Source organism: Coptis chinensis, chromosome 2 (assembly GCF_015680905.1).
Source record: "Coptis chinensis isolate HL-2020 chromosome 2, ASM1568090v1, whole genome shotgun sequence".
Taxonomy (NCBI): domain Eukaryota; kingdom Viridiplantae; phylum Streptophyta; class Magnoliopsida; order Ranunculales; family Ranunculaceae; genus Coptis; species Coptis chinensis.
Genome location: NC_141457.1, coordinates 26341821 through 26355168, shown reverse-complemented (window position 1 = coordinate 26355168; position 13348 = coordinate 26341821). Strand labels below are relative to the sequence as shown.

Sequence of the window (13348 nt, the reverse complement as noted above, 5' to 3'; positions counted from 1 at the left end):
TCTTGCATGTTTTTCTCAGATTTTTGAGTCATGTTTCTCTATGGTGTGAATTATGTCTTTATTGCTTCTTGTTTTTCTTTCTAAAAATAAATAAAAAATAAAAAATAAAAAAAAAACATAGTAATCTAGGAAGTCTCGAATCGACTTTAAAAAGACCCATCGCTAAAACAAATTTTCTAAGCTTCGTTGTAAAAATTTGTTTGGGGGGTGTTAAATGTTTCGTAATAAATGTTTTATGTCCCATTAGAGTTGCTTAGGCCGTTTTATTGTATTACGATTTGGATTGACATAATCTATTAATTTAGAGTTCATTCGTTCGCATAGCTTACGTCATGCACGCACTTCGAGGTGTTTTCCACTATCTCGTATGTCATCTGAAGTCAGAATAGAGTGTTTTATAGATCATTGGATAGAAAATTCTCTCCTGATCATTTCCATATCTCATTCGCATAAATCGGACCGGTAACGAAGCGGGAATTTTGATTTGAAACTCGCGAAAAAATCGAAAAAATCAAAAGTTTCGATTTTGGGCTTGGGCCCAACCCGCGCCCACCCGTGCCCATGGAGAGCGCGCTCGCGCTCTTACATTCTCACGAACAGTTCATCGTTTTTTTCATCTTCCACCGCCATTAACACCAAGCTTAAAGCTTAAACCTAAAACAAAAATCAAAATAAAAAGAAAACTAAAACAACCCACGCCAAAAAATCAAATCCCAACCCCAATCGACTTCAAACACCAATCAAAACAAACTCCACCAATTTAACCCAAGAAAACCACCGAAAAAAATCAAAAATGGTGGTGGTCTTTGCCACCACACCACCACCACCACTTGTTCTTTCAGTCGGTCAAGCTAAACCACCACCACCACATCATATTTAAACCCTCACTCCATTCCAAACACTAGATGGCTCAACCGAATTATACCGAGCAAGTTTTCATGCCGGACCATTTCGCCATTTTACGGTGACGAAATGGCTAGTAGAGACTGGAATAGTCTCGGTACTTTCGATCGAAGCCTTCTACCACGAAGACTTGGTCCGACGCGTTTCTACAACACCGGGAGTTGGAGGGGAGTAGGATTTTGTGATGGTAAGGAAGAAGAGAAGGGAGTTGACTCATCGGGTGTTGGTGAGATTCTAGGCATTCCGCCTAGAATCCATCCGAGGCCACCTTACAGAGCCCCAGTTTGTGAGGGTGGAGCCATTGATGGGCGTTCTATCGTCATCAATGGGAGCTACAATACAAACTCCCATTGTGTTCGCCAGGCATTCCTCGGGACCAACCACCGGCTCGGGCCGGTTGGATGGATTGGTCGAATGTCCTAGGGAAGGACAAGGTCACCGACATCGGTCCGACCTGCCTCCACGCCCTATGGATACTCCAGAGCGAGCACGATTTACGTATCCCGGAGTTTTTGGCCGAGCATGATTAGGGGGCTCGGAAGGTCTTTGGCACCTCTTCCCGTGTTAATCACCAAGATCATCTTTGAAGATGAAAGCAACTCCAAATCTCGAGGATTTACATTACCCCGCACCGGAACACGCCAGTATCTATAGGGAGTGTGTCCAACAAGTTTGGAGGAGGGCGGAGGATAGAGAGGAAGAAGAAGAGGATGGTGGGGCTGGGAATGAAGAGGAGGAGGATGAGGATGCCTCCGAGGATGAGGAGGACGTGACCTGCTTTGATGCGATGCCTTCCGTGAGGTGTTGATGTCGATCGAACACATGGCTATGCTTCATAGGGGCATCGCGTTCTCACTAAACACTATCTGCCTGACGGACCTCCGGACTCGACGAGCGACTATTCATCACAACCGAGATCCGCACCCGGAGATGATGAGAGATGGGAGCAAAGGGCTGAGATGGAAGCCCAGCGCCCGGTTTAGAGTGGATATGCTTGCACGCTTCCCACCTCATCTGACTCTGCCTCGAGGACACATTTCTGACGGGCATGAGCGTCGTCGACGAAGGACGACTGCTGCTGGACCTTCTGGAGCCCAGGAGCCACCACTAGAGACTGTGCCTTCAGCCACCACTGGCGAGGTGTTGAGAGAGGATGAGGAGTGATAGTCGTAGTTATTTTTGTTTTATAAGTTGTTGTTTTATTTATTTTTGTTGTTTTTATTGTAATGTAATTTTTATTCTCGTAATTTGAATTTTGTAAGTGAAAGGACCTCCGAATGAAAATTATAATATAAGGGGTTATTTTCAGTATGTGTGCTTGTTTCATATTGATCCCACCTTCCCAACTTGTTTGGGGGTGGTTTTATCATTTCAAGCTGTATTTTTATAAAACCCTAGTGTTAGAATTTACTGCGGAGTAAGGTGAAAATATGGTTGTTTAGGCAGAAATATGATTAAGTATCATTGTAGGATGAAATCTAGATTAAATAGGTACATTCTATCATAAAATCAACCTAAAAGATACTGGGTTTGAATTAGAATCCAGGATATGAGTTGTTTCCGTTTTCGAGTTTGGAAATTTTAGGATTTCCGGAAACTGCCGTAATTAGTTTTGGCAACTTTCCGATCCTTTTTAGCAACTTTAAACCTATATAAACTTGATACAAACTATCCTCACAACTCACACTACATCTAAACTCCATCACTCACCTTTCACACCCGCGATTCCCACGTTTCGACTTCATTTTCGCGAAAATCGCAAATTCGAACCCGGCCCACGCTCTTTTGCGGCCATACCTCTACACTTCGACAGAAAATTTTTGTCGAGCGCCGCCGCCCGCTTCAAGTCAAGCGCGACTCGCTAAAAACACCGGAATTCCAAAATACTAATAAGCGCCCAGCCTTCCTCCCTGGCGCGACTTCGCCTCTACTTATCGGAATTCCAAAACACAAAGAGCGACTTCAGCGCCGGTTGAGCTTCAGCGCCGACTTGCGGGACCAGAAATTTTCCAGTTTTTCGCTAGCGTAGTATCCGGATCATTCGCAGCTATCCCAAAGCGTAATTTTGAGATGACATCTCCAACATTGATACCGAACAGTCTTTCGAAGATTTGTTCCAAAGCACTACTTACGGTGCTTGGTTTCTCGCGAGGTGATCACATATGTTGGTGGGAACCTCTTATGGTAAGACCGGGTGAACTTTATTCTCCAAAGACTTGCATCTTATTTTTATAATAACTGCATTTTCTTTGAGAGACCGGATGGAGAACAAGTGTTCTCCATCAACATTGACGATGAACCAATGGAAATTACCGTGTTCTTGCTAGCATTTGTTCTTGGACTTGCTATGCCCGGCATTGAGATACAAGACCCATGGTGCTATTGGGTCGATAATATGCATGTCTACACTTATGAGTCTTTGCACGAGGCTTATGGGGCAGGCATTTTCCGTTTGAGGACCAAGGGGACTATAACGCTGCCCCTTGGTAGCCTCCATGAATATAGGAACTGCTATGTTTTGGATTATGCTAAACATTTTAGGGAAATGACGCTTTTCTTCGATGAATGACGCCACTTTGCAGCGTTTTCCTTGCTTTAGCCAATGGGCCGGTTCTATGACCTTCCCGAACTTTGATGTCTAGTTTAGCACGAGCCTATTCAATGAGACATAAGTACCTTTTATGCCTGTTCTAATTTCACGTATTATGCTATGTTTCTTTCCTGTTTTTTGTACACATTTCACGGATTTGATTAGGGTAGACACGGTCGCGACCCACCAATAGTATTATTCGATCTTTCCGTGGCAATGACTTGGCAAGGGTGGCGGATACAACCTCACTAGGTTGCACCCTACACCCCATCGCACCAAGTGGCACTTAATAGGTTAGCAACCATAGATGATAAATGGCGTGAAGCCCGGCAAATTATCATAGCATGGCAGATCGCCGAAGAAGGAGCCTCACTTCTTTATAGAAGTAGAGGATGACGAAGATGACGAATAACAGCGGAGTGGAGGTAAGTTTTAGTTTCGTTAGTGTCCGCTTCGTCCCCAAGCAATTTAATTCTGTTAACCCCATAATGGGTAGAACTTCGTATAGAGTTGTGTCGGTTTTATTTCCTATATTAGTACGTTCTAACCTTGTTTTACAGATGTTCCTGAATTTCACGCGCTTCAATGGTATTTTTCCTACCCTCTCTATTTAAATGCTTTGAGGACAAAGCATGCTTTTTTGTCAGCATAGAAACACGGTAATTAAGACATCTGCTAGGATATAAATATATAATATGCATTTGTTTTCTAGTTAAAAATTTCAAAAATTTAAAAATATAAATAAATAAGTCATGCTATACACTTAGGAATATTGGTATTGTTTCTTTCTCCATGCTCTTAACAATCTAGAAGTCTCACATAGCTTTTGCATCAGAATAATTGTTAGGAACTTAGGTTAATATGTAGGTAATAATCTTTGCATCTATCTATAAATATATTACATGAGTATCTATGATTGTTTGGCAAGATAAGTTTCAAATCTAGGCTAGAGTACTTATTCTACAAATCCTGTGAGAATATAGCCTAAAAGCTTATATGAAATAAACATTTGAGAAATGACACAAGGGAGAAGTAAAATCCGGATAGAGAAATCACACGTCCACTTGCTTGATCACTAAACCATATCCTAAGCGAGAATTTAGGCCCTTTTTGGATCGATATAGCGAGAAATTCAAACCCATGAATTATTTTCCGCTAGTCAAGCCCTTTGAGCCTTTCATTAGCCCTTCCATAAACCACAATTCCTTTACCCCCCAAGCAAAAAAAAAAAACAAAATAAATAAAAAAAAAAAAAATATATATATATATATATATATATATATATATATATATATATATATATATATATATATAATAAATCAACCTACCCAATGAAGATAAGTCCGAGAATAGAATGAGTGAAGAAAGAAGAAGAGAAAACCCCGTGTAAACAAAAATTAGTTAGTTGCTTAAAAAGAAAAGAAGTTTCCATCCAAGAAAAAAAGAAAAAAAAAAATAGAAATAAATAAAAACTCCAAAAATAGAATAAAAGGAGAGTCAAAAGCCAAAGAAAAGAAAAAAAAAAAAATATATGGCTAAGGATGGAAACAAAGTGTAGAAAAAAGTAAATAACAAGGTTTTCTCTAGTTACATAATATGAAGACTCTTATTATCTCGGACTTGTCCTTTTGAATATCCATTTCCTTCCTTCTTAAACCATCTCCTAATCCCCGTAACACCTAATAAAGACCTCTAGCTCAATTAGGAATAGGTTAGTGTGATAGTAAATGGCGGAGATGTGTTTAATCGACCCCGCTTCCTTTGTTGTCATTGAGATTGTAAGGTAAAGTGTGCCCACCGTATTAATCGGAGTAGCTAAACTTGAGTGAAAAAATCAGTGTTGTTTCTTGACTATTATTGTGAGAACCTACTTAAGGACGCTTATTCGAAGTTCTCGAAAACAAACCTCGCTAAACATTTTATAGTACTACTCATCATTGTGTATATGTTTATTGTAGATGCTAGATTATTATGCATATATTAGCTTAGGTTTTGACTTGGTTATTCTTGTTCATAGCTAGTGAGGCGATAGATAATTTGGAGCATGAATAAGGAAACAATAGTTTTATTTTCTTAGTCGTTGTAGTATAGATGAAGTTTGTGAGTACCTTCATCGAAAACTCTCACGAGGCTATAACTCGTCCACTAGGGAATTCCTAGTGGTTTAAGGCCTTGTTGCATATGGTCAATGCAATCGCGACTCAAATAAACGAGAGTAGTTAGAACTCCATTTTTGGTCACTTATTCTAATTTCTCATCTTTGCTTGAGGACAAGCAAAATGTTTGTTTGGGGTGGTTTGATAAGAGCCCAAAAAACTGTAGTTTTAACCCCTTAATAATCATACTGTTAGACCAATTATGTGAATAATAAGTAAGAGTTAATCTGATTACGTGTTTTATGCATTTCAGGCTTCAAAGTCCATTATGTGCAGAAATGTGCCACTTTAGCGAGATAAAGGAGCAAAAGTCGTGAGAACTTCCGAATGCCATATTTTTGGACTCGGACCTCTCGATTGAGGCCTACCTTATGTCAAAACGACCGGCTCGGAAAGAGCTTTGCAATGGTCCAAGCCTTGACCCAACCAGAGGAGCAGAAGTGGACGAAAAGTCTGTGGAAGCCAACTGCAGCTGAAGAGGCCTTTTTGGACTGAAAGAATTGGGTTTTGGGCCTGATTCTCTGGCCCAAAACATGGCTCCAAGCCCATGCACGATTTTTGGATCTGAATGTATAAGAACAAAAGCTTAACTCAGTGTTAATGGCAGTTAGGTTAGGTAGATAGCTTAGAATAGAAAGTAGCCATTAAAATAGCTTCTAGATCTAGATTTAATTGTTTTATTTAATTAGTTTCAAATCCTTATTTAGATTAAACCTTTGGATCTTGTTCTTCATTTGATTAGATCAATAAAGTAGTGTCCTTTATCAATTTTGTTTTTGTCATTTACAATTTATTAGATCTAAATTCAATTCTTGTTACCATTCAATTCTTAGTTATTAATTAGATTCCATTATTGTTTAATTAAGTAAATTTCAATGCTTTATATTATGTTTAGTTTTAATCTAAATGGAAATGATTATGAATGATTCAAGGCTAAACCTCCATTAGAGGGGTTGAGAAGCCTTGATGAAAGCTTGATTCCGTTTAACGTTAGAGTCGTCGTAATTTCTATTCCACGCCCGAGAAATAATTAGTTCACCATGAGAATGGGTTTGATTGTTCACATGCTAGTTATAAATTGGTAGAAATGTCATGTGTAATTAGGGATTAGGAAGAACCGATTGTTCGTGTAGCAGTTCAATTCGATTACTTACGACTTCCGCTAGTGGATTAAGTTGAGTTAAGGTGGAATCAATCCCCTCTAACTCCTTATCATCGAATCAACGTAGCATTCCCTTTAGTATTCCTCGATAACCGACTAGTGCATTTCGGTGGGTAGTTGCATCGTAGTCTAGTCCCCCTTCAAAAGCTCTCATTGACTTTAAGTAGAGTATTGAGACTAGAAAACAAGCATACGGAAGGACTAAGAGTGGAACGAATCACTCTACTCCACTATATCTCATAGGATTGAGAGTAGAAAATATCTTTGATAAACAAAGGATCACAAGTCTAGTTGTTAGTTTACTTACGTTGTGAATTCATCACTCATTTCGTAGGTAGACTAATCATTTTTATCGTTTATCAATAGTGCTGCAATAGTGATTTATATTAAAAAAAAGTGTGACTCTTGGTCATTTATTTCGTGATTGTTATGCCCCTGTAATTTTATTATAACTACAAATTTATCTCTACACCCAAACTAAAATCAAGTAAGTAAATAGTACATATAAAAAGGCTAAATAAGTAATTCAAGTTTTAGTGATTATTCTATTGATAGAATGCATCATACTAGTATTATATAACTATGATTAAAAATTTAAAATTGGAAATTGGGCCGTTATGATGCATTCTATCAATAAAATAATCACTAAAACCCAATTTCTAATTTTAAAATTTTAATTATAGTAGTTATATAATACTAGTCGAGCAATAAAATAATCACTAAAACCCAATTTCCAATTTTAAAATTTTAATTTATAGTAGTAGTTATATTATACTAGTACTAGTCCTCAACTAGTATAATTTTGTATTAGGCGCCACTCAAATTAGATCGGGCAGCCTCTAGCCCAAGCCCAAACAACAAAGCCCAATACACCCCCCCCCCCCCTCCACCAAATTGAAATCGGGAAAACCTACCCTTACCGGTCATCTCTTTCGCCCAAACCCTTCGAAACCCTAACAAAAAAACCCCAAATTCGAATTTCAATTCGTGTGCAAACCTTCGAGTGCCCGATTGAATTACCACAAATCTCCAACAATTCGAGTTTCTCACCGTTAAAAAACCCCAAATTGAAAGTTGAAAGTTGTCATTGAAAACTAGATTCAAGTTTCTCAATTCGTTCGAGTTTCTCACCTCTAAATTGAAAACTCCCAACAATTTTACCAGGTGATTCAGTAGCTAGAATTGTGGCTGTCAATGGAGTATTGAATTTCCTGAGCATCTACAACACGTTGCTGATTGTCAGGCTTGTTTTGACTTGGTTCCCTAACTCTCCAGCTGCCATTGTTAGCCCTCTTAGGTAGCCCTTTTGAATTTTGATCACAATATTTTAGTGGTTTTGAATTTCCTGAGCATTTACAACAGACTCGCAATCATGTTTGTTTTTGTGTTTTGTGTGTTTCTTTTTTAGATTAGTATGTTTGGAACTATCAAAAAATCTTGAGTTCTTAGTCTGTTAAGTTCTTGGTATATATCTTGAGTTGTTCATGTTCATGTTCTTAGTTGAAAATGCACTTGTGAGTATGTATTGCGAGTTGTGGGTGTGTATGCAAGTTGTGAGTATGTATTGCGAGTCGCAATACATATCGTTTGAGTGTATTGCGAGTTGAGAGTATGTATGCAAGTTGTGGGTGTGTTTGGGATTCGGTGAGAGTTTTTAATGGTATTGCGATGCCTGATTTGGTGTATTGGAGCTCATTAATTGAGTCTTATCTAACCATATTAGAATTTTAAATTTTTTAAGCAAGATTTGGAACTCTTGTTTTCAAAGAGGCCCACGGTCAGCTCCCACTGGAAAGGTGTGGCAATCATTGAGGTATGTTAATACTATTCAATTATACCTTCATGTATGCTTTGGATTGTAAAGTGGGGGTATATTTGTAAGAAAAAATGGGCAAGTGGGAGGATGTGTAAAGATTCCTCATCTTAATGGTCAAATGGAGTTGGGTAAGCACCAAGATCAAAGAGATATTAATAAACAGAAATGAATATGAAATGAAGGTTTAAGTAAGATAGATTCAATTTTATCTAATAATAAGAAACAAATAAGAGACAAAATGCGGAGGAAAGTGACTTTTGTTTTATAGGTGTATGAGTGTATGAGTGTAACTGATGAAAATCTATTAATCTTTAGACTTTGAAGAGAATGGCGTGTGCCTAGTCTATTAGGTTGTGTACTGGAGACAAATCTGAACTCAGGTTTTGTGTTTTTATAAACTTCTACTTTAGCAACACGAAATAAATGTACCAGATATAAATTGTAGGTATGTGAAAAGAAATACTTGAAAGCTGAAAACCAAGTATCAGAAAGTTAATAGTGAGATCGGCTAAATTTACCCTAAAAAACACCAAGTCTGCTCTATGTTTTCACTATACTTCATTCCGAGCATTACCTGAGTTTCGGATATTCGTTGCTATCATTCATTTAACACTAGATCTAGATACACATCCAAATGCATTAAACTATTCAATGGTGAAGAAATTTTGAAAACATGCTAATACATGCGCCAGATTCATTGCACAAGTGAATTTGTTTCGAAAGCAATGTCAGCAGGCACATTCAACTAATTATAGGTAAATTGCGATTTTGAAAGATTGAGTTCAAATACTCTGTTTCTTTCTTGATTTTGAAAGATTGAATTTGTTTTATGGTTTGGCTTAATTCAAGTGTCACTTGCTAAAGTGGCCAATACACCTCCTACTTGGTGTTTACATAAGGCGGCTTATAGTTTTGATCAGGATAGAAGATCAAGCTACTAGCTAGGTGTCTCAAGAAGAGAGTTAGAAATACACCTCCTACTTGAAGTTAATGGGGGGATCATCTCATTTTCGGTTCTATCCCCTGAGATAGAGAATGACAGTATGGTAGGTCGAAGAATCACAGTATAATTGGTTTGCTCATATGTTACTCGGATGAGTTAGTAAAGCATATTTTATGATACAGAGCAAGAGCCTATTGACTAATTGTTCTCTTATAATCTGTAATGGACTTAGGAATATAAAGTAGAGAACCCTCACTTGGTTAGATCAGTCACGGTTCACCCAAGTGTTGTATACCCAGAGGCTAGGGATGGAATTTAAGTGTGGGCTTGTATTGATCCATTTCATCATTGGTTAGATTTAAGGTCGCTTTCATGTTTTGAAATATTCAATACAGGTTGAGTCGTTGAAGGTTATTGTAGCAACAATTCAAAAGGTGATGACCTCAGGTCGTTCACATCACCTTAATGTTTGAGTGTTATGTACAGTCTGAGTTTTGGTGTGGTCATTGATGCTAGCTATAGAAAACATTAGGTAGTAGTGTAGCACCCTTAGTTTTATCTCTCTTTCTATTCGTCACTGACTATTTCACTCGTTGCTATGTTTGTGTTGTTGTGTTTCCCTCAGTTCTGCCTATTCACTTTCATTTTGCTAAGTAGCTTTTAACCTGCATGATTTGTGTAGGTGCTTTCTCTTTTGAGGTTTTACATTCTTCGCTATACATTCTTTATATCACTTTCGTGTCCCACTTCATTTACAGTATTTATAATTGCTGCATGATTGTTGTACGTAATAATAACAAAAACAGTCAACTATCAAGTTATTATTTACTTTTCAACAGATAATGTAAATCTCTGACTTGTCTAAAATTCTAACTACTCAATATAAAAAAAGAACTATGGCTGTGAATCAGAAACAGTGGGGGAAGTTGAGGTAGCAGGTTTATCAATCCAGAGGGTATTCTCAACTCGTTTGATAATAGGACTCTTTAGAATATGATGCTCCAGTGCTTCAAATAGAATATATATATATATATATATATATATATATATATTTTTGCAAGCCATTGTGGTAGGGTAATCATATAGTTATGAGTGTTTATTTTGGTACATGTAACTTTGTTTTTTTTGTTTTTTTGATAAATGTCATGTTGCAAACAGTAATAAGGACATGTAGAACGCACGGTGGGGGATGATTTGCTTTCTCTACACTTGTATCATTTGCTTTCTCTACACTTATTTATTTATTCGTTTTTCTTGGTTTGTTATTTTTATGGTTTTTGTGTTCTCACAAGTTTTCATTGCTTTCTGTTTCATTGATTCCTTGTTAATTGCTTCCTGTTTCATTGATTCCTTGTTTATACGTCGAAAATTGGCCAAAATTTCGAAGTTTGAAGATATCAACCTTTTCCCTTTAAACTTCCCTTTGTACTTGGATCTCGCATTTAGAGTAGAAAAGGCTTGATTAACTTTAGTTGTTAGTCTTTTGCTGCTGATACTTTCTGTTGTCCTGCACTCTAACTTTTATTCGATATTGTTATTGAATGTGAAGTTATCCTAATGGGATTTCAAAAATGAATGTGAAAGGTCTCCGAGATTTGCCGTGCAGTTGAGAAGGACTGGGTTGTTTGATCTCATGGAAGGTTATCACGAGCATATGGATCCACCATTGATCTCTGCATTTGTGGAGAGATGGCATCCGGAGACCAACACCTTCCATATGCCAGTTGGGGAGATGACTGTGACTTTGGACGATGTTGTCCAAATCTGTGGAGTCACAGTTAGAGGAAGAGCGGTGCAAGGGGACAGTGAGCTGAACTTACAACAATCGATAAATCTCCTACATCTTGGTGCAGGGCTCCCTATTGATTTGATTAGGGCGAGATGGAATCTAGCGGTGTTCACTTCAAAAGTAAGGCTAGAATTCATCCGGAAGCATTTTACTTAACAAGGTTCATGATAGCCCTATATGTGACACTCTTTGGGAAAGTAGTGGAAAGGCCTCGAAGTTTCCGGATGCTCAACGGACCGTTAGAGCTTTTATCCCGTTTTTTTTTGGATGTGCCATTTTTTTGACAAGTCCGGGACCGGAGTGCGATATATTATCCGAGGCCGTTGTTGAAATTCAGTGAGATAGAAGAGTATGCATGGGGTGCGCAATTTTGGCGTTTTATATATAGGTCTCGGGCTGCCACATGCGAAAGGTGAAAGGGGTTACAAGCTATATGACTCTTCTACGTAAAAACTTGAGTATTTTAGAGTTTATTTTTTAATGTTAATTTTATTACTCTATCAATATGTTAACTATTTGTGTATATTTAGGTATGGATCTATGAGTATTTTCCGTATTCATGACAATCCCAAACTTCAACTATATCTCGTCTCCAAGCGTGCTCATAGACACATCCCATTAAAACCACACTATTACGATACAATGTATGCATTGCAATTTTATCGGCGATAATTGATGATTTGAATGAGTTCAATGTAAGTATTAAATTCAATGACAATTTGGTATTTAAGTTTGTTTATATTTTTTTTTTAGTAATTAATCATTGGAGTTGTTAATGACACATTTGATTTTGTTTCAGGTTGTTTGGCATCCCTACAAAATATCGGAGATACAAACCCGATCGATGACATTGCATTTTTTGAGGGATTGCTATGTTTTTTCAACATTGTCGAGCTTTACGCTGTCGCAAGGGTGGTGCGTCAGTTGGGTCACGTGCAGCTTGTACCTAAAGATCCTCCAATACCAAATTGGAGGACAAGAACTGTGGCAGGACGCGGGTATGAGGTGAGCTGGACCAATATTGGGTCACTTTACTGAGAGTCGTGGCAGAATCACGTGATCCAACCCTGCAACCGAGGACCTATTTCGTCTTATCCATGGGAGTGTCATCAAAACTACATGACTTGGTATGCGAGGAATTCTCATGTAGTTTTGGTAAACCCTGAGCTTCTTCCTATTCATCCCTCCCTGGAGACACTGCCTAACTGTTCACCGATTGTAAGTATTGTGATTTTTAATTGAGTTTCTCTAACTGTGATTTTTTGCATTCGATTGGTAACTTATCTTGATTTTCCTTTTTTCGACAGAACGACATCATCGATGAAACCAGTCGTTTGCTAGAGAGAGGTCTGCAATTAGCTGGGAATGATATGCCAGAGGAAGCAAGGTCCTCCTTCGAACAGGCGTACAACTTGACTAGGTGCAAGTACATTGGTGGGCGCTATAGTTGATTTGTTTCAGTTTAGGGTTTGTAACTTTGTAATTTGTTTGATGGATGGATTATTTGAAACTTTGTTAACTTTGTTTCAGTTTTAGTTTGATGGATGTAATTTGTTTCAGTTTAGGGTTTGTAATTTTGTTAACTTCGAATGAATGGATGGATATGATGTTTGAATGAATGTTGCATGTTTGAATGGATGAATGATGTTTAATATTTGAATGGAATTTGATGAATGAGTGTTTGATATTTGATGTTTGAATGGAAAAGTCGAATTTGATGAATATGAAAGTGTTGTAAAAACAAAATGAATTTTGAAATTTTTTTTTTTTTTCAAATCCACCCCAGCGTCGTTTGGCATAAAGGCCAAACGACCTCATCAGATCGTTTTCCCTTTATACCAAACGACTTCAACAGATCGTTCTCTTTTAATCCCAAACGACCCATCCACATCGTTTGGCCTTTATACCAAACGACATGACCACATCGTTTGGTCTAAAGGCCAAACGACTTCGCCAGATTGTTTGACTTCTATACCAAACGACATGGTC

At 37.9% G+C, this 13348-nt stretch overlaps 1 long non-coding RNA gene across 1 annotated transcript; it reads left to right on the top strand.

The window, feature by feature from the left end:
* The first annotated feature begins 12182 nt into the window (after positions 1-12182).
* LOC147515559 (uncharacterized) lies at positions 12183-13024 on the top strand. The gene is made up of 2 exons (XR_015213458.1): positions 12183-12577; positions 12667-13024. It is a non-coding gene; the product is annotated as an uncharacterized LOC147515559 (long non-coding RNA).
* Positions 13025-13348: the final 324 nt, after the last annotated feature.